This window comes from Empidonax traillii, unplaced genomic scaffold (genome assembly GCF_003031625.1).
Source record: "Empidonax traillii isolate 1590-97213 ecotype Southwest subspecies unplaced genomic scaffold, ASM303162v1 scaffold45:size3623477, whole genome shotgun sequence".
Classification (NCBI taxonomy): Eukaryota; Metazoa; Chordata; class Aves; order Passeriformes; family Tyrannidae; genus Empidonax; species Empidonax traillii.
In genome coordinates, this window is record NW_020955238.1 from 686,294 (window position 1) to 711,775 (window position 25,482).

General features: G+C 33.0%; 1 protein-coding gene across 4 annotated transcripts in view; it reads right to left on the bottom strand.

The window, feature by feature from the left end:
• NOVA1 (NOVA alternative splicing regulator 1) overlaps positions 1-25,482 on the bottom strand; it is a 147,118-nt gene that overhangs the window by 101,495 nt on the left and 20,141 nt on the right. The window lies entirely within an intron of this gene.

The following is a 25,482-nucleotide window of genomic DNA, read 5'->3' on the forward strand; positions in this document are numbered from 1 at the left end:
ATTTATGTAAGACATTGAAGTAATTTAGCTCAAAATATGTGATGATTCAAAAACCTAAGCCAAGTATTTTCCCTGCAAGGCCAAAGGTGGAAAGGTAAGATAGAATGATATACCTAGATAAAAATGCTACCATTCAACTTATGAGGTAACTTTGTAAAAAATGAGAAATAATGTGTTTATTAATGTTTATTAGGTCTTTAGTATTAAAATAGATTTGTATCATGGCTTTACTGCACTAGCTAATCACAGTGCTTGCAAACAAAGACCACTAGCATATTGCTATCAAGACAAAATAGTTTTTCACTGGCCAAGTTAAAATGAAGTATAACTTTAACATAATAAAGATTTAACTGATGACAGCACAACGAGTCAGTCAAAGAAGGTAGGACTCCTTCTGACCTCCTTCACCAATCCAGAATAACAAATTAGCATAAACTATTAATTATTTCCAGTGAAACATACAGAAAATTTCTCACAATATATTTTAATCTTAATTTCAGGTACAATTAATGAAAACTGGAATCATTACTCAGAGATTATATACTGAATATTTTGGTGTTGTTTATCTCAATTACAGAAATGCAAAAATTATGCTACACTGGGCTCACAAGATAAACTTTTGACTTTGCTGAATTTATTTATCTCTGTAGAATTTTTTGTCACTAAAGTATTGATTTTCTCTTGTTGCTTATCAACTGACCATGATTTTTAACAACTACCATAAAGAGAAAATAGGTATCGGTAATTGTCAAACTAACAATTACAGGTATTATATCATGGAACTGACAGAAAACACATACCATAGCGATCATACAAGGATGATTTTAAAGTGAAAGTGGGGACTCCTAGCAAAAACTGAGCCATACAGTATCATAAAAATAATGAATCAAGGTACTGACACATCCAAATAAAGCTGGCCAGTACTGTGGGGGAAAATATAAAGAGGTTTTTAAATATGTTAATAACAAAAGGTAGTGCAGAAGTAACATTGGCCCATTACAGGATGATGGTCCCCTCACAAACAGGGACAGAGACAAGGCAGAGCTGTTTAATGCATTTGTTGGTTCTGTCTTCAACACCTGTATTAGACTAAGGGGGTCCCATTGCCCTGAGCATGTGAGTCCATGGCTGTGAGAATGATAGACTCCCAGCAGCCCCTGAACTTGTGCAGGATTTGCTGCTCCAGCTGGATTTCTATAAGACTAGGGATTCATCTGAGAATATTCAGTGAGCTATCTCATGTCATCATGAGGCCTCTTTCAGTAACTTTTGAACAGTCTTGTGAGTCTGGAGAGGTCTGAGTTGACTGGAAGCTGGCAAATGTTGTCCCAGTTTTCAAAAAGGGTAAGAAGGAAAACCCTGGAAAATATAGACCTCTCAGTGTCACTTCAGTGACCAGTAAAATTATGAAGATTATTCTGGGAGATATTGAGAAATACCTGAAGGACAATGATGTTATCAGTCACAGCCAGCATAGCATCATGAGAGGAAAGTCCTGCTTGTTAAATCTAGTTTCCTTTTATGACAAGGGAATCCATCAAGTCTGTCAAGGGAGGCCAGTTGAGGTAATATTTTTGAATTTCAGTAAAGCTTTTGATACTCTCTCACAATATCCTTCTGGACAAAATGTCCAGCACATAGCTGGATAAACACATCATAAGTGAGGATCTGGCTCATGGGTCAAGGACGGAGGGTAATAGCGAATGAAGTAACATCAGACTGGCAACCTGTCACTAGTGGGGTTACACAGGGCTGTATTTTAGGCCCAGTGCTTTTCAACATCTTCATAAACAACTTTAATGCAAGCCTTGAAGGTATACAAGTTAGTTTGCTGATGATACTAAATTGGGAGGAGCAGTTGTCTCCCTCAGAGACAGAGAGGCCCTGCAGAGAGACTTGGACAAATTAGATAGCTGAACAACCACCAACCATATGAAGTTTAGCAGAGACAAGTGCTGGATTCTGCACCTGAGACAGGGTAACCCTGGATGTTCATACAGACTAGGGAGGGAGAGAATAGAGAGCAGCACCAAGGAAAGGGACCTAGGAGTTCTGGTCAACAGCAAGTTGAATATGTCATCAGTGTGCCCTGTCACAACTGTGTCTGGAGGGGTATCAAGCAAAACATCACCAGCTGGTTCTGGAAGGTGATTGTCCTTCTCTACTCTGCACTGGAACAGCCTCACTTCAAGTCCTGTGTGCAGTTTTGGACACCACAATATAACAAAAATATTAAGTTGTTAGAGAGCAACCAAAGGAGTACATCAAAGATGGTGAAGGACCTTGAGGGGAAGCCGTATGAGGAGAGGCTGAGGTCACTTGGTTTGTTTAGCCTGGAGAAGAGGAAACTGAGGAGAGACCTCATTGCAGTCTACAACTTTCTTTGTGAGGGGAGGAAGAGGAAGGGTAGGCACTGATTTCTTCTTAGTGCTGACCTGTGACAGGACCCAAGGGAGTGGCCTGAAGTTGTGTCAGGGCAGGTTTAGGTTAAAGGTTCTTCACCCAGAGAGTGGTTGGCACTGAACAGGCTCCCTGTGGAAGTGATCACAGTACCAAGCCTGACAGAGGTATTTGGATGATAGTCACATGGTGTGATTCTCATGGCTGTCCTGTGCAGGGTCAGGAGTTGGACTTCAATGATCCTTGGGGGTCCCTTCCAACTCAGGATATTCTATGATTCATGACCTCCCAAAACAGAGGTTTCTGGCAAGTCTTATCATGCCCAGTCAGCCTTATTGGCAACACAGATTTTTTTTTTCTTTTTTTTTTGTCTCTTGTAAGTTTTAGTTCAAATTCAAAACTTCAATTCCTGCTTTGTAACTCTGCAGCCAAGTAGGGTCTTTAAATACTTTAGTCTCTTGTTTACTGCTAGAATTCAACAAGTTCTTAAGAAACATTAAAGAATCTACACAGAAAATACAGACTGGTTCAGAAGGACAGACAGAGGAATGGCAGTGTATGGGGATGGATAGTTTTGATACATGCTCTCAATTAAAATGTTAATTTTATGATTTTTCCTGCAAAATATTGTTTCAGTTGATTTCAGAATGGAAATTTTGATACAATAGTTGTGTCCTCACTGCTAAGTAAAATTATCTATTACCTTGAAAGTATGAACCAATAACATACTATTTTTTGTAATTACTGAAGACTACTTTTATAAGTATATATACAGAGTACTACAGGTCAGTTAATGGGGATCAAAATTAGATATGAAAAACACTCACTAATCTATGCTTTTGTAAATAAATACCCTCTAAAAATGCATTTCTAACTAAAAACATAAAGCAAATGTGTAAGAAAATACCATTTGAGAATTTTTAAAGATTCATTATCTCTTCCCTTGTATATGAATCATTTAAAAACAGGAAAATTAAGTAAAGCTTTTATTTTTATATTGGGCTTTATCATTGTTAAATACATGAATGCATGTTATTGTTTTTAATTTTGAAAAATTATTTAACTCTTTGAAAAAAACCCATTAACATAAGCTCATAAAATGAGCCATTACAACAGTAAAAGTTTACGTATCAAACTAAAGATATGGAAATATCTGATCAAAATAACAAATCTAACTAAACCTGAACTGCATCCCCTCCTGTGCATGCATCCTTGTGTGCCTGAAAGAGAATGCAAGACAGAGCACATGCATATGCATCTAAGAGTGAGTCTATAGAGGGCTGCTTACTGGATAAAGTTAGGTAAGTGTGAAAGAAAAGATGTATTATCAATAACTACTGAAAGTGCAAGATTTTAAACAGAGCACGCTATCACTTAAAACTACGCAAGTACACATTAATGTCAACTGCAAAATCAAACCAAAAATACCAGCAAATGCATGATGATCATTTTTCACTGACTTTGTATAAACATTTTTCCATGCTGCTTATACAGAAAACTTTCAAATAATATGGGATCTAAACATATGAGTTTAATGACTCTGCACATGGTCTAAAATCAAACTTAGAAATAAAGACGAATAGGTCCAAGATATCATTCAAGTGAGTTTTCATATATGGATATCTTCCAACTTGTTATATCTTGAAGTCATCAGTGAAATACCATGAAGATCCTCTATACTATACTGCTTCCATAATGTCAGGCTCTCTATTATCCCACTATCTCCCTTCATTAGGTCAAGATTTGGAACAGTGGGTGTAGTGGAGAGTATGAGGGGAGAGACTACTGTTCTTACTCCTATGTATTCACCCATGCAAGTCATTAACTCAAAACAAACCCAACATCCATTAGTTTATGCACAGGGTTTTGGGTTTGGGTTTTTTGTTTGTTTGTTTTAATATAATTTTATCTTAATTGGAAAAAAATGACCATTATTGCCTGGTAAACTCTGAAACCATCAACATTAAAGCAGTCATTGCTTCATTAATGTTGCAGTCCATGCTCTGTGCAGGGTAATAATAATTCAGTGCCATAAACCTAAGACTCTGGCTCCTCTTAAAAGCACATAAAAGGTTTCCTGTAGTCAAACAAGAATAGACTGTAAATGCAGTTGTGCAAAATCAGTTATCTTAATGAAACCAAAAAAGTTAAATAAAAAGTGAGAAAAATTTAATCTCATGAACCTTACAAAACAAGGGGAGCTATATTGTAATTCAAAATGCCAAGGTATTTTAAATGGCATTTATCTGCAGTAAGTATTTAAGTAAAATTAATACCAAATGTATAAAACACTTCAATATTTATTTACAATTTCAGGCCATTATTTGGATAAAAAATACGTTAATTTCCTTAAGTGAACAGTTCTTCTGAAAGGGGGATATGTTAGTTAACTGATTTTTCAATTTTGAGTCTTAGTGTTCCCTTGCTAGCATTCAAATATTAAAAATGTGTGCAACTGATGGAAGTACAATAGCAAATCAAAGTTCTCAGTGCCTGAAATGCTACTCATTTTAACTCCTTCTTAAAAGTGCCTTACAAATTATTCTCTAATCTTGGGATCTGACGAATAGTTTACAGAAATGAGCTAAAAATAGGCCATTGTTAAAAGGCAGGGTTGCCAGTTCTTTCATGGTCCCAGAAAACGTAGAGGAAGTTGGCAGGATCAGCTCAGCTCCACTGCGCTCCTGAAAAATATAAAATACTAGTGTCCATTGGATCATTGGGTCCTTAGCACTCTAGTACTGTTTATGAAAAAGATTTTGCTGATGACCATAATGGTGCTTTGAAATATGGATTAAGACAGATTCGTCAGCAGGTGTGATCTTTTGGTTTTAATGTTGCATTCCCTAAATACATATTAATTATAGGTAAAAAGTGCTTTGCATGATGATAAATGTATTAGGACTTCACCTCTGGGTACTATTACTTGGATAAAAATATTAAAAAAACCTGAAATGAATTTAAATAAAAAATTATTTGCAGACTGTATACACCTGTTTTATTCCACTTTTATCTAATGAAATTATGTTCTCAGTGTTAGTCTCACAAAAATACTAGGTAACATCTAATTGAAACTAGGGTTGAGAGCCTCCCACAGGTTCATAAAACCTCTCCCTTACAATGTAACCACTAGTGTATGTCCTTTGAGGGTGGCAAATACAAGATTAATAAAAAGCAAAGTAATGGCATCACACTATTAATATCTAGATATGTTAACTAAACTGGGACTTCAAAACATCCATGTTAAACTGTCAGTGGAATTTGTAGGCAACATCACTAGAAGTTCTCCTGGACAAGCATTCTTTCAACTGGAATACTAGCTGAAACTGTATCAGCATTCTACAAGTCAAAGATTTTGCCAAAAAATTTTGGCTTGGAAAAAGGACTCTACAGTAAAAATATAAAATCAAATAAGAATAAAAAGGTATAATTCTAAACAGCAAAGTCAGAATACTTTTCATTCTGTACCTGCTCAGCTACTTTCATCAAAGCAACAAAAGTGCTTCTGTACCCAGACTCAAGTACAAAGACTCAATAAATTTGTTACTTAACAGCAGTTTCCTAAGGAAATCCATCAGTATTTCATTTACTCAAAACTCACCAAATTCTGTTTTGTCCTAAGAATTTACCCAGGCTCGGGCAGACTTTAAAGCAGTATTGGAAATATGTAAAAATAGACGCATATTTTGCTACATAATACAGTAGTTGCTCTATAACACAGCTCCTTGTAAAATCAAAAAAAATTAAAGGAAAAAATTCAAGGAAATTTGCATACATACCTCACAGCTCAATAAAACACATATATAATGTACATCATACAAACTTAAAACCTGGATCACAGTGTTGTCCCTGATCAACAGTGCAAGAGAACAGTACAAGAGAAATGTGCTAATCCAACCTTTCTCATCTCAGTTCACCAACACAGATACTACAATGCCGTGAATTTCTCAACATGTAAAGTGAGCTCCAGAACTTGGATACTCTCTCTGCACTTCCTTTTACAATACCCGTCATGGTAATGCCAAAAAGTAAACTAGATGCTGCAAAACTAATTCACAATGCACTCTGAAACTTGTTTACCAACTAAGAATGGATGCTTTAGTAGAATAAAAGGTTACACTGCATATAAGAGAGCTTCTAAAATTTGTTAAAGTGTTTCAACTTTGAAAGAAAAAAAGAGCACAACTCCCAGGTCCTCATTAGAACAGAAAAAAGAAATAACCATGAACCAAAAGATTTGGGAATGAAATCATCTTACCTTTTAATTCTATTTGGTATGTAAAGCAACTGAGTTTGACTTTTCAACTTCCACAGCTATCAAAGTGGGTGAAATCTTCACCTGCACTACCGTGGTAGCTAATATGTCGAAAGAGCTACAGTTCTACCCTATAAAAGAGTCATGGCACTCAAGTTTGATGACTTGAGTGCTGTTAAAGTAACTACAAATAACTCTAAGAATGCTCTTCTGCAAAGATAACTTCTCAGGGAAAAAAAATAAATGCAACCAACATTCCAACTGAGCAAAGAGTGACTTTTAAATCAAAGATAAAGAAGTTCTCAAACATGGAGACTAATTATTAGATTTCCAAACTTACTCAGCCCGTCAGACATTGATAGAAAACTGGCTAAAAACTGCATGAATTATCCTCCCAAATTATTTCAAGCTACTATTAAAGGGCTCCAGGTCATTCCTTATTCTGTGACCTGTGTATGATGGTCCTGACCAATTGACTCTAGGTAGCTCTTCTGGAGTAGGGTGATATCAGACAAGATGACCTTCAGAGCTCCCACCCAACCTCAATTACTCTGTGAAGTAAAAGCTTAACACCTATATATTTTCAATTTTGTATCTGCATTTTAATTTAGATTGGGGAGGAGGTAAAAAAAATGTGATACAATATTCACTTAGGAGTACATAGAATTTAAACTGACTAAAATAGGAAGAGAGTGAGTAATTGGTGAAGTAAATCTGAAAAATGTTATATAAACAAAAACTAAAACGCACTATTAAACCTAATTAAAACATGGTATCTTTAATTTTATGTGTATTACAGTGAAAGAACAAGTTCCAAATGTTCAGCCAGAATATTGTCTTTTCTTTATCTGTGTAAATTTAGGATTTTTAAAAAATGAAAAATGAAGTGACATTTCCTTCACAGACATTTTTATCTGGTACAAGAGAAGGAAAAAGGTATTTCAATATGGTGAAGGAATAAAGAACTTTACTTTAAAAAGAAAGGCTGAACAATTAATTTTGATAGCAATCCAAAACTAACTAATTCTCCCATGATTTATAAATAGAGGCATTTATCATGATACAGCACAGCTTCATCCTGTAGTGGCCAAAACAATTTTTTAATTCTAAATATTACAGAATATTTTTTCACATTCCTTCCTCTGCTGTTCAAACTTGTGCTTTTATACAGAAATTTTCGTTTACTTGGAACTCACATGTTATGATATATATCCCATTATTTTAAGATAAATTACTGCATTTCTACTTTTATGCACAAATTAGCCAGTTTTCCACCAAATATATGGTCACTCATCTACCAAAGGTGTTAAGAAAGGCAAGAAAGTCAAAGATTTCTCTAGAAGTCACGACATAATGAAACATTGATATTCTACTACAGATTATTTTTAGAAGAATTTTTATGTCCCATGTATGACTTTTTTAGAAAGCAGAACAATAATGAAAACCTTGATAAAATCTTTATATGGCACCATTACTTGCAATATATTTTATAATTTTTTTATCTGAGACCCAAAGATGCTATGACTGTAAATGAATAGTCAGTTACACAAGAGAAACTCTATTGAAGACTCTATGAAAGAATAGAAAGATCTTAGTACTACAAAAAGATTACACAGGAGCAGCAGAGCATACTCACTATTCATGACAAATCACAAGGTTGAAGTGTTTTCAATTAATCCATTGCTGATCTTCTTTATATGATAAAGTACTTACAGACATTAAACATATGATATGTCCATGTCTGGGATTTGGTAGATATGATAGTAAGCAAGATTGTTTGCAAGTCTGACAAATGGGAAAGAATGGGGTAAAGCAGCCAACTACAACTACACTTCTGAAATCGTCCAAGGCGCTTTTTTTCTAAATATATTTCCATTTCAGGTGCTTCACAATGAAATAACTCCTGATAACTAATTAAATACCTGTAACAATTACCCAGGGTTTTCAAACAATGCACTTGCTGGTCCTACTTCCAGAAAAATGTTTGTACCACACAAGACACACATAAGTATAATAACCACAACTATATTAAGGATACAGCACACTTCACTGTCCCATATGGCAAAACAGACAGACTTTCTACAAAACTGGTGCAATACTATTTCTTTCATGGGGCACACAACACTACAGATATAAAAGATGTATGGGATAAAGGGAGCTTCAGGAGGTTTGTCCATAGAGGACACTTTATCAGATAAAGTTTCTCAAGACCCTGGTTCTTTTCCATGATCTTAAAATACATGTAACTTTCATGTACTTTCAAAACTAAAGTCATGATGATGAAGCATTTGTCAAGCCTGCCTTTGCCAAAGAGTTAAACTAAATGCGCTATTGTGAAGCCCCCTAGAACCGAAACACAACTGGTTGAGATCTCAAAGCATGAGAAACAGCAACGAAAAAAGGCTGTTTGCAAAAATAATACTGAATCCAAAAGTGTATCTTTGGCTGTAGGACTAGAAATAAACAATACTCCACCTGTTTTCCTGGAAAATTGCTCTGCTGACTTAGTTCACTAAAACCGGAATGGCAGCCCAAGACGCAAACACAGCGACCCCTTACTTTAAACTGCTAGTGACTGAGTGTTTGCATCTATGATCTAACAGGTTAGCCTGTTGGGTTAGCCTGGTCTTCTCTGCATTAATGGCAATGCAAGAAGGGAGGCCAAGGTACATAAGATGAAGAAGACACTATATGCATTTTATTACTATATATTAAGGTAATTAAATTCACATGGTTTGAAATATAAAAAGACAAATACATATAAACTGAATAAAAGTGAGAAAAGTTACTACTGATAACTTTGAGTAGATTTTTCAATACTTTTAAATACCATCTGATTATGCTTAGAATTATTAACTAGTATATAGAAGGATCTTCTGATACCTAATATTAAAATAGGAACATAAAAGAACTTGCAAAAAACCAAAGTAGAATTCTGTCTTTTAGCCACCTGCAAATGAGCTGTTTTCCCATACGAGTTCATTCTAAAAAGTATAATCTAAGAAAAAGCAGACAAGAAAATTATTTACTATCACTGAAATTTCTAACCCGTAAATCAAACTTGTTGCTAACAGTTAAAATCTAGCACACAGGCTATGCAAAATATAAATCTAGCTGTGTAACTAGCTAAGCTTGCCTTTAACACATACATTTCCAGTTGCTAGGATATTATGTAGGATATTAAGTTACATGTAAACATCCTCACACGGTTGGTATACAGTTTGTCATAACATTCAGAGAGACTAAAAGATTTATACATACCACTATGTTCAGAAAATACTTCTGTGTAAGAGTTTGATTTATTCAATATCTACTTTTAGAATCTTCAAAAGTGAAAGAAAACAAACAAATAAAATAGCAAACCCAGTCCAAGTTTAAAAGAAAACATTAGATAAGAGAGCATCCTATTTAGGCAGACAGAGATTCTCCTTTTACTTCCCCTGTGTTGCTGACTGTCCTTTGTATGACACTTGCTGGAAGATGTAACACAGATACAAATCTCTCACCACAATTAAATCAAAAATTGATCACTTGACTTTCTACTGAAGACCAACACAGGTTATTTTTAATTCCCCTCATCCATTTCTGAAAACACTTACAGTTTTCCACAGTAATATCTACGTTTCCTTACCTAGGTAAGATACCTTCAGGTTCCTCATAGGCAAGACCTAAACCCTATGACCTTATTTACTCATTTTTTAGTTAATTTTCAGGGGTTTTGAATGGCAAGATTAAGTCTTATTTCATTACCTCTTCGACTAAATAGATGCTCTAATTACTCGAATAAAAACTTGTATTATATGTTTCTCTATAACCTCTGTGAGAAACAGCAAGAATGCTCTGCAAGTTTCTTTGAAGCAGAAGTTGTCAGATCCTCAGTATTCAGCACCAATCCATTTATCTTATTTAAACTCTTCAAATCGAAGTAGTGTATCTAGAGAAACCTGAAACACTCAGCGATGCACTTGAGCTCCTAAACCAACCATTTATCCAGACATATATCCCAGCTTCACTAAAGGGTTGGACCAGATGCTCACGGTAATTAGTCCATTTTCTACCTTCCATGAAACAAATTCTCTCAAAGGAAAGCTTAATGGAACTACAACGAACTTAATCAGGCTTCCCAATGCATATAATTAAACTAAATTAAACTAAAACTCCAGAATATTTTCTGAGTTGCACATTTTACATATAGCTGTATCACTCCCATACTATTATTTTCTACCATCAGCAAGCATACTCTATTACCACACTATAAGGCTCTAGCAGCAAGACAGTACATGCCAATCTGCTTAAATTCCAGTCATTAAAAGTTGAGAATACTTTCTAGTAATTAATGGACACCACTTGACCCTTCTGATACAAGTGTCTAGCCAATATACTACAACACTAAAGCTGAATTATTATTGCGTTCTAAGCCATTAATCAGCATTTACATGACCTCTCAATTTGATATTTGCATGTATTCTTACCAATATATGAAAGCAGCAACATAAGAGATATGCTACATTAGATTATATTTGGTCACAAGCTGAATTTCTATATTTTACTTTTAACTGCCTTCACACTACAGTGGAGTACAACCTGAAATATAAAACTCTCTAAAAACGTGTCAAACTTCTTCATGAACCCTTGTTGTTCAATATGATCTCCTGAAATGGCTAAAATCCAATAATCAAGTTGACTAAAAATGCAGTTCACTTGAACTTCATAAGAAGTGTCTACCACAGGGCGACAACAAGCCATGCATATTGTATTTAGAAGATACCATCTGAATTATTTAAGGGATAAGGAACTTACCTGTATGATGTAACGACAGAGTATGAGGAGTGGTTAAAATGTTAATAAAATGCTGGTTTTCAAGTGAGAGGGAGGAAGAGAAATAACAGCTTACCTGAAAAGTGAAAAATATACAAATGCAGAATCAAAGGAAATAACCCTTGTTCAAGTCTAATTAAAAAAAAAAAAAAAAGGCAAAAAAACCCCAATCCAAAAAAACAGTTAGCTTTTGTAACTGATTACTTAATGAATATCATCCAGTAATTTCAGTTGCAAACTAAATTACATTGGACTAGGAACCTCAAACGCCATCAAGCAGGTGAAGTTGCTTTTAAAGCATAAACACCTGTAATCTAGAAAAATATGGTTTAGTATAACTGTAGCTATTGAAGGAAAGCAACTATTGTTCATATTAATATGTAACACTTGTGCTGATAATCACTTAAATTTCTTTATATTCGAGACAAATATCTGTTCTAATTACATTAACACCACTACATTGCATTCATAAATTTAAAAAAAAAATAGCTTTTGATACATTTTCATTCACATATTTTCATGAAAAAGAATATTCAAAGGCATAAAATATATCATTTTTTCATTTTATTACAGAAAAAAATGCAATATCTATATCAGAGATATTTACCTTTCTTTAACTGATTGCTTCTCAAAAACACTGTGAGCTAATTTAAAAAAATGTGTCTTTATTGCAGTAATTCTTAAAATAAAAGTCAAGACAAATTGTCTGTTTGATTATTATTCCAACACAAGTTCATGAACCATATAATACTTCCTTTGTTCTGTACTTTTATATAATACTTTGCAAATACACTGTATTATCACCTAACTTAAAAATAAGATCGTCTAACACATTTAATCAGCGGAAGTACTATACAAATTACCATAGCTTTACACCTTCACTTACTCGTTTCCAAGGGACTGTTCCTTAAACCACTAAAGAACAGTCACACAAATTATTTTTTAAAGATCATAAAAAATTTATAAAAAAAAAAAAAAGTAAAGAAATTGAACACAGAAATTAAAAAATAAGCATTTACATCATTTGCTGCAATGAGAATTTATAGTAGGGAAGTGAAAAGGTGACAGCTTCTGAGGAAAAGGTATTGCATTAAATCTTAACACTTTTGGTTCAAATACACAAGAGCTACAGTCATAACAAAGCACCAAAAGACGACATAATTTTCTTACAGTTGACTTAAGCGCATTTGATAAGTAGGAGAATATCCAGTACCAGTTTTAACATTATAAAGGAAAAAGCTAATACTGTTTTTCCCTATATGTATATTAATCATGTATATATTAAAAAAAAAAAAAATTACAGTATTTCTCTTACCTAACTTCTATTTTTCAGTGAAATAAAACAATTATCAAGAAAATGACAATATTCTGTCTGCAGCACCAGTTCTCCATCAATAAAACATAAAAGTTCCTGATGCTTTTTATGTTCTACCTCCTGAAAATGTGGTAAGACTTATGACATAGTATTGAAAACAAAACAAAGCAAAACCAATTCCCCTCCAAAAAAACCCAACCCCAAACATTTCCACAGAACAACAGCTTCAATTTCCCTTGATTTGAGGTACTTAAATCAATGAAGATGGTGAGCCAGGAACCACTGTTTTGAAGGATATGGATCACAGCATGAAAAGTTTTTAAAATAATCTTAAAATCAGAAATATATGTTCTTAGTTCATGTAGAAAAACTAACAAACCAGGTTTCTTTAGCTTTATATGCTATTTTCTGACCCACTACTGCTTGAGAGTAAGTTTACCAGCAAAGCACTAAGTAATCATTATGTATCTTTCAGGTACGGTAATAGAATATTTTGCCTGATTTGCTGCAAATTTGAAATGCATGCACAGAACAAGGAAGTAAAATTGCAAAAAAAGTTTCCCTTTAAAAGTAGATTTATTCTTCCCACAGGAGGGAAATTAACAGTGAAAGCACATTCAAGGGTGTGTAGGGAGAAGGAGGGGAAAGGGGAGAACCTGTTCATTGAGTTTCTGCTTTGACATCTCAATATCTATTTTATATAAAATTTTAGCATTCATCATCTAACTACGTTAATGAGAGCTCTGGTTTGAACATATTTTGTGTTATATAATACTAAATACAAAGTACTTTAAAAAATTATTTTGTAAATAACTCAAACATCACACTCAAAATGAAGAGATACTTTTGATGTGAATCCCTCTGTGCCTAATCTTTCTGTCTGTGAAATGAGAATATTAATGCTTCAACCCTAGAGAGTGATTCAAATCATGTATGTAGCTGAAATACTCCATGAGGACCACAAGGAAATTAGCAATCCTGTTTTCTAGAGTAACAATAATACGAAGTAGCATGAAATAAATAATTCATGCAGCTGCTTGTTTGTCAGTCACAAAACAACGTATTTTAACTAGGTGGTCATCAGATGACCAAAGATCACCCTTTATAGGAAAGTCTTGGGATCCTGTGTTTATAACAGAACCTGATAATCCATTCAATGGCTTTTTCATGGTGATTGTATGTAGACGGTAGTGTCAACATTTCCTAATTTCAAAGTTTTGGTTATGCAGCTATCCTAGACATTTATAATACATTCTCTTTTAATCTTTCTTTGAGACAGAAACACATGTAACAATGGTAGAATTCTGTGAAAGGGGATCTATCTAACAAACATAAATGTGGTAAGACAGGATTTAAGCTATGCAATAAAGCACTCTCTGCTTTCAACAAAAAATGAGAAACTGTGTTTCTTCACAGAAGTGAAAATTTATTTCTGCTCTATTTCTAGAAAATAACTTTTTAGAAGTTCCATTTGCATTTTTAAACATGAAAATAAACTGCCACTTTCATAGTAAATTCTAAGCTCATTCCTTTGCTTTTTAATGCATACAGACTGTGGTAAGTATTCTGATAATAGTCTCTAAAACTAAATTTTTTTTTTTATTAACATATGTATATTTCAGTGAATCTGGTGTGTTGTATTAGCTCCTGATAGGACAAAAAAAGAATTACTGACATTAAGTTTGCATGGTATGTCGCAGATTACATATATGATGACTTAAATAACTAAAAGGAGCACAATATACGTTTTACTTGAGATACTCCTCTTTTTTTCATGTTAATTTATCACAGCATTTAGATTTTGCTAACATATTCTGATTTTCACAGAGATACTTTCACATACAACCCATTCAATCCTCCTGCTTGATCCTGCAGGAGAGACATCATGCTAAATTTAGGTTATTACAATCATTTCTATGGTAACAGATGGATGTGAAACACAGGATTATGACTTCACTGCACGACTGCAGAAAGAAGTCGGATGGTAGAGGAAGAAAGATCATATTCAAAATATCTGCAGCTGTAGCAGGGAAGCACACACAATCACGGAGAAATAGAACTATCCTTTTTTTAAGAAAGATACGATTTTTTTTCAAAATTTGTATAGGTAAATCTTCCCCTAACAAATACCTTCACCACTGACATTCTTCATATGACTTTTTTTCTTCTTTAAACCAGTATCTCTAGCATAAATAAAAGAATGCTTAAAAATATAGGTTACATATAGAATTATAAATAGATATGAATCTATTTAGAACCTCTAGAGGTTAAAATAAAGAAAAACTAAAAATATGAAATTCTAATGAAATGCATTCCATATAAAAAGAGCAGCTAAAAAAAAGGAGAGTATATTTCACCTAATATAGACTGGGAGAAAAGGGATTTTTTTCATTATTCTTTCTTTTTCAGATTATATTCTGCAATTTAAAGAATGGTTTCATGCTACACATGCACATCAAATTATATTTAACAAAGAACTAGAAAAATCACCAAATTATTACAGCATGTTATTGCTGTCCAAACAAGTCTAGCTTAGAGAAACCAAAATATGTGAATTTATTATATTATTATAAGCAATATTAACTACTGAAAGTAATCCTCAAGTATAGAGACTGAAAACAGACACCCATATTATCTGCCTAAAAAAATCCTATAGGCCTATACAAAATTCTTTAGGAGACGGTGTCTGAAATACCTGGTATCTTTAATCATGCTCCTTAATGATTCAGCAATTAAAGGCTACTGTAAAAGGCAGAATTATATTTAACATTTCTGGGTTAGCTGGACACAGATTACCTACTAACAGAACACACATGAATAACTCTGTGACTAATAATGGTTTCTAACTTAAATAATGAATATTACTATGATAACATATTCCAGGCAGGTATTTGGCTATAAAGGTTATGCTATTTTAAAATAGCAAATGTAATAGACTTTAAAGGGATTTTTGTTTCTATCTTGTAGGAACAAGGTATTTATAATCAAAACCAAAGATCTTAATTTTGCTTCTCTGATTTATGTTTGCTTGAATTTCCAGATAAAATTTAATCTTTGAAAATAAACAAAGAAACAAAAAATCCCAAAATTATCTACTTATGAAGAATTCCTGAAACACATGAGACATGCAAGGTAAAGCAACTTAGTCATTATTCTTTACTAAACATAAGGTTATATATTATTTAATTGATATTAAAGATAATACCTCTAGATGCTGAAGCTGAGTATGGCTCATGAAATCTTTCTTGCATTTGAGATAGTTACGCAATACAGTAAAACTCAACAGTGAAGCCTTTGCTTCATTGAAGCCCTTTTCATGGCTTTTTCTCTCAACTGGCAAACTGCTGCCAATTTTCACAAAAAAAGGGAGATCTTAAAAAAAAAATAATTCAATAAATCTTTGAAACACAAATCCTTCTGCGTGGTTGAAATGAGCAAACAGGTCAGAAGGGACCAGAAAGGGCCACAGTCTCATAAACCTCATTCACCTAAGGAAAGTAGGCTTAACAAACAACCAAACCCAAAAAACCTCAGTAAGAACGGAAGGGGAATGTCTGACACAATTCCCTGAATTAGAAATTGAGGTCTTGGCTATCCCAGGATTCTCAAAGGATTCTATGAAGGACTGCAACACTAATAAAATTAGGACAGGAATGACCAAATAAAAATTGATATTGAAAACTTTTTTTCTTTTTAATTCAGACCACTAGACCATTTAAAACTTTGTTCTTTTTTTAATTTGCAATTAACCTAAATACATTTCAAATACTCCTTACCCCTATGGGAGAAAAAGTTCTCTTTGTAAAAGATGTTACAGCATACACCATTCAGTTAAGAACTTAGAAAGAACCCAAAAGACAATTTTTCCCTTTTAAGAACTTTCTGAAACCTTACATAAAAAAAAAAAAAAAAAAAAGAAAATATCAAAAGTTATTAAAAAGAAACATGTCACATGTTTTTTGGGAGTAGGACATGAGGCTGAGGAAGGAAAAGGTTGCGGTTTTCTTATGAAAGTGTACACCCCATTCCCCTCCAACACCTTGCTTTGCTTATTCTCAAAGCAGGACTTCCTTCATAAATTCCAATAATCCTTAACAAATGTTTTGAAGCAAACAGCTTCAAAAGTGAGGATACACATTGCAGGTAGTAAACTAATGGTCTGACAAAATTAGTCTTGTTTTCCTGGCCATAAAACTGGGTCAACCATCATTGTCATGTAACTCAGATCCAAAACATTTGGCTAAGTGTTAGCATCTTTAGTACCTGTGATTGTACTTATTCATTGAAAATGCATTTAATATCTAAGAACGTATCTGTTTTCTTAAAGGGTCTCCAAGTACAGTTAATCAACAATGGAATGCAATGACCATAATACACTACAACTATAAACAAACTGTGTCAATATTTCCAAGTCAAATCCATTCAAACTTGTAACAAATACTTGCTGAGAAGTTCAAAAACTCTTCTGAATGAGCAGCTTAGAAAAGATGGCACCAGCAAGTCGACAAGTTTAGTATTTTACTGTAATGAATAAAGGAATCCAGGAGCCTTTGCAAAGGTGAACTGGTCCTCCACTATCTTCTCTTCTAGAGAGGCAAATGACCAGGCCTTATGGGACAGTAAAAGATTTTGTCTTATCTCACCCAGGGGCTTGCTATTTTTATATGGATTTGGCAATATATAGGCTCCACCCATAATGTGGCCATCTGTAAAGGACATTTGAGATATTAGAAAGCATTGAATAGCCTGCAAAGAAAAAGTTAAGAAGCTGTTTCTAGAAAAGTACTACTATTGAAACCAAAAGAATTTTATTTTTTCAATAGAAACAAATTGATGGACAATGAAACTAAAGGAATATTTAATGTTTTGTGATTTTCCAGAATTATTTAGAGTGCTTAAATAAAAAAGAAACTGTCCTTATAAATGCATGATCTGAAAGGCAGGTCAGGGACACTGCATCGGCACAGGGCCAGGCAACAGAAGGTGCTAAACAGAGCAGACTAGTGGATCTGATGACCAGAGTAAGAGACCTCTGCAACTCAGTATACCAGAATTATCTTAACTGGAAGGCTAAGTTTGCATGAGTATACATGGTTACTAACTTCTGTGCAGACAGACATATAGAAAACACTTAAAACCAAATAACAGTTGAAACCTATTAAACTCACTACTTCTGTGTTTCTCTTTTGGTTGCATCATAGTGGACAAAATGCTAGAAATGACTTTTGGACTATTGCTGATTGCTACTACTGAAATTCTACAAAGAGCTATGAGAAATGTTTTAACATATACCAAAAGGAAACGTTTAGTGAGGGTATATTTTTCCCCAAGGTAGGTTTATTCCAGTTGTTTCCTCATTCCTTATATATATGTATCAAACAGTTACTTGCTATACTGATGGTTTAGCATTTAGAGAAATACATATTTTTTGAAAAATGTTAGGGAAATTTTGAGTGTTTAATTTTGTAAACTATACAAGTGTAATGAAAAAATGTCTTGAGTAATTAACCAGAACAATGCACCGTCTTCTAACTGTCAAGCTAGGAGAAACAGAGATGTTTCAATACATTACACAGAAAGTGAAGAAAGGGACCAAGGCAGCCCAAAGGATAAAAAAATTCTTTGGTCTTTCTGGAAAAATCAACTTAAGTTTCCAAAAAAAATTATTTCACATAATTAAAGTATAACTCCATCGTATCCCTGTAAGTAATAAACTTGGCAAACCAATTTTATTTGCTACTGTTAGATGTTCACAGTTGATTCTGCTGTAAGTTATATCAAACTGAAAGTGGAAATAAGGTATTATCAGAGATACCTTTCTTAACATTATTACCTTTTTTAACCTTCAGTTTAGTTTTGATAATGGAATATCAGCTAATGCAGGAAAAGATCTGTGAAGTTTTAAGTGTAATAAAAAAAAAAAAAGCGCTATTAAACAGCTAAAATCAACTATTTAAAATATTAGGTTTTACATTACTGAAGTTTTGTGGGGTTTTTTTGTTTGTTTGTTTGGGGTTTTTTGTTTGTTTTTTTGGTATTTTTTTTAGAATAATCACATTTAAACTCCTTAATAAAGTATGCTGGTCAAAAGAGCCTCTTTTATTTTAGGAGCACGGTAAAATAAGAATTGCATTATACAAATCACGGGGGTGGAGGGAAGACCAAGAAACCCAAAACTAAAAGCTTTCCATTTTTGTGGTTCCAAAAGACTGCTATTGAATAAATGAACATATCCAGTTAACCAAAAATAGAGATAACTTAAAACCACAGGTATTCACAGAAAACACATTTAAGCCACATATTAAATGTAATTTCCCTAGGAAATTGTAAATTATAGTTAGTGGTACATTTAAATTTTAAAAGAAAACCAAATGCACACAAACAAGTCTCTCTCTGGGATCTCAGGAAGCCACAACTACCACAACTCTATTACATTTGTTATTAAAGATAGCCTCCCTATTACAAGAGATTTGTTTCACACACAAGCCAGATTTGTTTTGTCACATCACAACAAACACTGTGAGAGAAACTCAATGAGGCACTTTTCTTCACAAGAAAAAACAAACAAAACAAAACCCCGAATACTTCCAGGGAATGAGAACGTTAAATTTTATTTTCAATTTAATTTGAAGATCCAGAATAAAAGCTGATGAATTTAGAAGCGGTAGGGTTCTTAGGTTTCTGAAAAAAAAAATAGCTACAAAACTCAAGTGACGATTCTCCAAATTCCTAGAATTACTTGATAATTTGACTAAAATTAACAATAATACTGATGGTTTTCACTTACAACTAAGACTGCCTAACACTTAATATGATTTATAAATAATAGTGCTTCTGACTTCACTTAGTTTTCAATTTGCCAGAGCATTTGGATCTCTGCCTTCAGTTGCTTTGTTTTTTACTTCTTCCAAGTTTAAGCAATTGAATCAGACCACTTCCAGTAGAAATAGAAAAAATGAGATATTTTCCTCATGTCTTAAATACTTTTGAAAATTTCTACATACCAGTGTGAGATCTCTGCTTTTCACCAACCCTCCCCTACCGCTTCTGCCTCCAAAATCAAAAGTAGTTAAATTAGAATTCTCTGAACAACTGAAATAAGTCAAGCACAAGAATCAAAAGAAAAATTTACATAAAGAAGCCAATATATTCTGTTCCTACACATCTGCTAGATACTATCTTGACTGATGCTTTCTTGTATCCACTGAGTACAGGTACCTTACATTATGTTTTTAAACACTCATTGTAGCTTCTCTTTCTGTTCTTTTTCTTGGAAACTGTGCCCTGTTGTGATAGCTACCAAAACCCAAGAAAAATCACAAGTTGTACACAACTGAAGTTTAAAGTGGGAGAACTAGATGACATAATCTGACTTAGTGAAGAACACTGGCAAGCAAACATGACCAACTTTGGTGGCCTAGGGGACCAAGCCACCAAGGACTATTTCCTCATTCAGAAATACTAACTTTGAAAAAACTAAATGCCTGAGTACACTCTGGTACAATGTTAACCAATTAAGTTCAGCTTAACTTTTTACAGATTGTCACTTTGTGCACTATTTATAAATAAAAACAAAAGGCAGTTTAACTGGCAAGCAGCAAGTCAAGCAAACACAATGTTAACCATTCATGAAAGAACAATATATGGAACTACAAGAAAAAATGTAGACATCCTGAAAAAAAAAATCTATGCAAGTTCAAACTGGATATCCAGCGATTATATAAAATTCAGCTACAGTTCCCCATCATTTCCTCCCCCCCTCCCATAAAAACTAGGAACAACAGCACACCTAATACCTGAAGGATGTTGAAGTAATTATCTATTTCTAGTTTTGAGTACCTACTGTGAAAATAAGAATCAAAAGAAAATCACAATCGATCGTTAATATCCTGTATTGTCCATACTTTCTTAAGTTACAAGTAACTAAATGTAATGCAGCACAGTGCTAACAGAACAAGGTATAAACTACCCATTCAGTAAGTATATATGCTCACTGATGACTTAAAAGTCAGTAAGCAAATACTACCAGAAACATCAGAAGCAAATAGTTTTTTCTGCACTTCTTCCACTTCTTCTTTACTGTCAGTGGTGTCTTTCCTCCATATCAGAAAACAAAAGCTAAAAAGAAGCTGACTTCTCACATATGCACAATAACAACCATACCTCATTTCCTTTACTACATCATTCTCACCCCCCTGGACTGTTTCAATGAAAAAAAAACTCACAAAACAGTCACAAGGTAAGACAAAGGCAATGACAACATAAAACAAGCACTCTAAAACACAAAACTGAATATTACCTCCATTCAGTGTTACAGAAAAGGTCTTTGAAAAATAATACTTAATAAATAAAGTATCAGATAAGAATTCAGGCAAGACATACCAACAGTTTTAGTTTGTGAGGCTACACATAATTAAAAATAAACCTCATTAACATTATAAAGTCTGTGTTTTGTTTCTTTTATTGCTAACTTCTAAGTGTAGTTTGAGACATAGACACCTAAAACAGAACTTGCAATGAAAGTAACAATATCATATGTTTCATCTTTCTTCCGCTTGGAGCAAAGATTTCATTTTTCTTGTCATAAGAAGTGACAATGTAACACAAGTATTTTTTAAACTACTGTCCCTGTTTCAAGCAAAAAGAAATTAAACACTTAGAACTTATAAATGAGATCATTTGTATGCTTTCAATGAGAAGAAAAGGAAGTTCTGCACATAACAGACAATATACCATGTGCACTTTATTTGAGTTATTTTAGACCAACTCTTAAAAAATTAAAAAATTTATTAACAATTTCAAATTACATAGCTATAGAATATAGGGTTCTTGTGATCTGTAGATATTTGAGGATTTATTAGTTCTATATTTATTTTTATTTAATTTATTTATATGTTGGACTTTAAAGGAGAGTTACTGAACATTTTACTGATGTCTAACTTGTCTTTAAGCTGTTGTGTATTTTAGGATATGATTACCAGAAAGGTAACAGCAAGTGCTCTCCTCTACCCCATTTAATCAGTGTTGAAATACAAAGACGCTGCATCCATGTGCTTTGAAAGGAAACTCAGTAATATACTCTCTCCTTTCAGTCTGCTAGTAACACTGGTTTTAAACACTACTAACTGCCTGACACTCAAGAAGAGTCAGAAAGGTATGAACTAAATGGTTCTTCTTCTTAATCAGAAGAACTGACCTTGTACAGAAACAATCTGTTTCAATATTAAATCTATCTGTTAGAAGATGTATCTTCAGCCATAATTTGACCACCACTAAATTTTAACCAGAACATACATTATGCTGAGCTTGTTCTAATTTCCAAATGCTCTTGATTGAAATGTTTGTATTGAAAATAAGAATGTAAGATGTACCATACTGGATAAAATATTCTATTCTGAAATTAAAAAAAAAAAAAAAAAAGGAACAAATTCATTAACTCACTTTGGTAAGTTTATATTAATCCAAAGCTATAATGTATAATGAGAATCAGCAGGTTTACAGACACTACAGTATGCCAGCACATTTGTTAATACCTCTATGCAGTGGGTTCCTTTAGATTTTTCCCTTACATAATTTAAGTGAGAAATCTTGGCAGCAAGTAATCTAGTTGAATTTGATTTTGATAATTAGGTGTTTAATTGCATTTAATTTTTTTGTACAGATGTTCACAACTTGTTCTGATATATATTTTGTAAATACAAAATTAAAGTGCCTGGGATTTCCTAGACTTAAAGAATTTTTTTTGTCTTTAATCTGTAACACTAGAATAATTTCCTTTACAGGGAACAACAACAACTAGCATTCCTCTCAACAGAAAAAAAAAAAAAAAAGAAAAAAAAAAGAAAAGTAGACTTCTGCAGCAGCCCAGACATGCATACAGAATTATGTCTTATATAAAATACCTTCAAAACCAAATAGATTTAAATCCATGAGATTTGATATATCAGAAATGTCTTACCTATGGCAAAAAATTCCAAATACAGCAACTCTACTTACTTAAAATCACAGATGAAAAACACAAGCTAAAAGGAAATTCAACCCACCTCCAGCATTTTAAAACACATGATGGGGGAAATATATCAGTAATTCCTTTGAGCCTCATAAAATCAGGGTTTGCTTATGTCTTACCACAGCTACTTAAGAATTTTATTGAGTTTGACTGCTGTTTTCAAGCTAACCATTAGATTTGATTAATCTCTAGCAATAATAATTTTGACAAATTCACTTTCCAACCATGCTATAAGCCTATACTCTTTTCTTCTTTGCTAATACTTACAACGATGGTATAGATCAAAATACTTCAGAATTTATATGTATGTACATGAGAAATTTTTCCTATGTCTATTTTCTCCTCTTTTAAATCACAAAGTAGACAACAAACTGTCTGAAATGAGCTATAAGGATATAAGTTCTGAGAGATCACTTATTTCCCTTAATTTCATCAAGATTAATGTCCACAATGAGTCTCAATGAATAATATCAAAGTTAGAGCAATGACTGTGATAACAAATATTATTCTCCAGTTTGACCACCTTTCTTCTCCACTTTGTGTTTCCCTAAAGCAGACTCATCTTTTCACTGATTTTCATTTAGGTATAATAATTATTTTTTTAGATAACATGGTCCTGCTAATAAACATATGTGAGTACATCTCATATGAAGCTATAAAAACAGATATTATCTTTGTTCATCTTATTCCAATTTTTTAACTCTAAATTGAATTTATTTCATTATAGACCTTCAGATTTGATCCTACTTCATTTAGAATACCTATCAGATATTTCTGTTCTAAGTATTGTGAGAATGGGAACAAAAAGTGTATGGTATTTTAGGCTTTCAGTTTACATTTGCATGAAGTTATGTAAATTAGAATATGGGATAATAAAATAATATTACCTAAGTAGTAGATACTGATAGATGTTCTTGCACCACAACACAAGAATCCATGCAGCTAATAGCCTGGATTTTAGTCACATCAAATCTACACTAGTTATATTTGAAATAATTGGTAAATTTACAAACACCTTGAGTGTGACAGATGGCCAAATTTAATTTTTAACTGTATAAATCTAACACAAGAGAGAAAACAGTAGCTTCTACCACTGAAGTGAAAGCTGGTTCTTAAAACAAGAATAGAGAAAAATAATATAAACCAAATGCCATACTGGTACAGAAGCACAAGCACCAAAATATTACAGACAAATGGCATCACTTCTAGTAGTATCATGTGAATATGAAGACAATGTTTAAGATAAGTAGATAATCTATAGGTGCCACTTCTAACTAGGAACAAAGTCCTTCCATATTTCCATGATTTTGTAGTTTGATATACTTTTTGTACACCAGTTTTGCCTTAACTTTTCAAAAGCCATTTTCTTATGTACACAATAAAAAAGGTAGCCTTGTTCATCTCTTGTTTCTGAGCCAACATAAGTAATAATCAAAGGTAAAGTCCAATTTTAGAATAAAATTAATCCACTGAATCTTTAAACTTTTCTTTTTGGACATCTAGATATACAACCTTACAAATACAGAGTTGCAATGTATAATTCCTTGTTTACTTGAATATTCAGGGCTAAGTTTACTGTAGTTCTTCACATTCTGACCTAAGTGATATAAGTTTTTCCTCTATTTATATAACCTTCTTCCTGCTCATAGTAAAGAGTTCTTCATGACCAACTACATAAAATGTACACTTCAATTAAGAATTTTTTTTCTGAAATAGATGCTTTAGAATTTTAAATTCAGAACCATTCTGTATTTGTAATTGAATCTAATATTCCCAAAGAGGGGTGAAAAGTCCTTCAAAAACAGCAGCAGAGATGGGAGACATTAAAAACTGTAGTTCCGCAATTACCAAAAATAGCACATCTCAATTTAGGATACAAGTGGAGATAAACTTACTTTTTAAAAATCAACTCAGTATAGCTCTTGCATAAAAAAATAAAGTTCAAAGACCACTGAACAAATATGCACAGAAGTCTAAGCAAGAACACTAGAGCATAAGATGCCCACTACTTTTAGTGGGGTAAAGCTCTCAATTTTGACAACAGCTTTATTCTAGGAAGTAAAATGTTATATTTTGTGTGATACTATGGAATGATAAAGAAAAATAACGGATAAAAAAAAAAAGGATGAATAGAGATTGCTATTTTGATAAGACTTCTAGAGAAACTTACAGTACAGTTACAATATCTAAAGGTAATCCATTCCAACATAAATTCAAAAAATTAGTATCTTTAAATGCAGTTAAGAGCTTTAGGAATACATATTTTAAAGTACCATCTATAATAACTATCATTAAAAAAGCTTTTAAATTCAGGCAAGATTAAATGACAGTCACAAAACAACCACATCATCTTAGTATTTACTTATCATGATTGTTCATAAAAACCTAAAAATTAATGTAACTATTAAAACTGCATGTGCTACACGTATGTAGAGAGTAGTTGGAAAGTTTTTATTAATTTTTTAGGTTCTTCAAAAGGACAAAGTCAGTCCTCTAACTTTTGCTTCCACCTGAGACATAAATGTTCATGACAAAACATATCAAACTAAATCTGTAAACTTTAATTTAGAAAAAATATACTATAATGGTACTTTTTAATGATTATAAATTTTCATGCAATATCACACATATGTGATGTGTACATAAAACATGCAGATCACATTCCTACATGAAGTCAATTCCAAA